A 1,639-nucleotide genomic window follows, 5' to 3' on the forward strand; every position below is an offset into this window, starting at 1 on the left:
CTCATCTCATTTATCACTCTCCACTTGCTGTCCATCTGAGGCACAATTTACTATTGCAATAAACTATTATTTAATTATCCACACTTAAAAACCTCATCTATCTATTCAATAATAAAACTGTTTTTGACTTACTTGACCAGAAGTATTGACGGCTTCTTTTTGTGGTTGAGTTGTATTTTGCTCTTCCTAACATAATGAAAACATGGCAAATCCATATTGGCAAAATATGTGAATAATATAGCTATCATAGACACACTGATAGTTAAGTAGTTTGTGCACCATAATAATTCTACAACAAATTCATCTGTAAACTTTAACACGAGTGAGGTTTTTCAGACAAAAAGGAAAGAAATCTTAAAGGATTTAATTACCTTTAACAGCTTTAGTTTATCCTTGAATTTTACTCTAGGTCCAGCTTTTGTGATCAATTGATCAATTTCCTGATCATTGAGAAGATACAGACTTTCCTTATCAATTTCTTGAGCTGTAATAAAGTTAAATAGCAGAAATAACAATTATTTATAAAATTACTTCAGAAACAGTTTTTTAAAGGAGTTCTGCATTGATGTATGATTTGAACACATTTAATTCCCTTTTATTTTAAGCAAGTATCACTTTCCAGTCTTAGGACATCTTCTCTTGCACATTTTGTGTAGTAAATGTGAAAATGTGTATTAATAGGTATTATTTTTCAGAGTTAACAAAACGTATAAGTATCAATATCTGTACCCATCACTGATGCACAGTAATAATTTACCTTCAAATGCCTCAATCCAGTCACTTAGTTTCCATTCAGTCAGTTTTTTTCGCACAAAACCATCCATGACCAAGAATAGAAACTGAAAGAAATTGTAATTTCTGATCCCGTCAAGGTGAACGAGCGGACTCTAGCGCAGAACTAAGGTTTCAATTAAAGAGAGTTTATTTACAGTGACACCAGGCGCTATAAACAACCGTGCAGGGCAATTAGTGCTCCCGGGAATCCAGGGAAAAATGAACACGTCCAAAACTCCTCTTCTCAATCGCCAGTCCCTCACACGTTCTCTTTTGTGCGATACACGACGTCCACATACGAATATCCAAACTCACGTCAAAGACAAGGGAAAATAGGGAAGCGTCCAGTAGGGTCTGTACACGGGAAGAGAACACAAATTAGACATCCACAGAAACACGAGCGCCACGATCCAGCGATAAGTAACACAGAGCCGCCGCCCTGCGCAGCAGGTGAGTGGAATAATTGCAGGTGCGCAGGCCAAGAGCGTGGACCAATAACTGTAGAAAATGTGGGCGGCCTGACAGCTCCCCGTTATGCTAGCTGTTTTGTAGATCATAAACCCCGCCTCCTCCGTGTTAACGGATGGCACTGGGGTCAGACAGACTAAAATGAAAGCCTTCTCCTCAGAAACCTTTTTTCTAGAGTTCCATCTGCTATTTTAAGTAGTTCTTATCACATTAATTTGGGTTTAAGGAGTCATTTTTCTCACAAATGTATTTTAATCATAACTAGATGCTGTAATGATAACACATTTATGCACTTAACATATACCTATAACATCTATGATGAATGTGGTTCAATTCAACACATGCGTTGAAGGCACTGACACATTGACTATATGTGTAAATGGCCCAGACGTGGTAC

The 1,639-nt window shown here is 37.5% G+C and overlaps 1 long non-coding RNA gene across 1 annotated transcript; it reads right to left on the reverse strand.

Moving 5' to 3' along the window:
• Nucleotides 1-132: 132 nt before the first annotated feature.
• Nucleotides 133-1,183, reverse strand: LOC102209836 (uncharacterized). Its single transcript, XR_312475.1, has 3 exons — nt 758-1,183; nt 372-484; nt 133-186 (listed from the first exon to the last, which is right to left on the reverse strand). It is a non-coding gene; the product is annotated as an uncharacterized LOC102209836 (long non-coding RNA).
• Between the last annotated feature and the right edge of the window lie 456 nt (nt 1,184-1,639).

Source organism: Pundamilia nyererei, unplaced genomic scaffold (assembly GCF_000239375.1).
Source record: "Pundamilia nyererei isolate P.nyererei 1_Seehausen unplaced genomic scaffold, PunNye1.0 scaffold00823, whole genome shotgun sequence".
NCBI lineage: Eukaryota > Metazoa > Chordata > Actinopteri > Cichliformes > Cichlidae > Pundamilia > Pundamilia nyererei.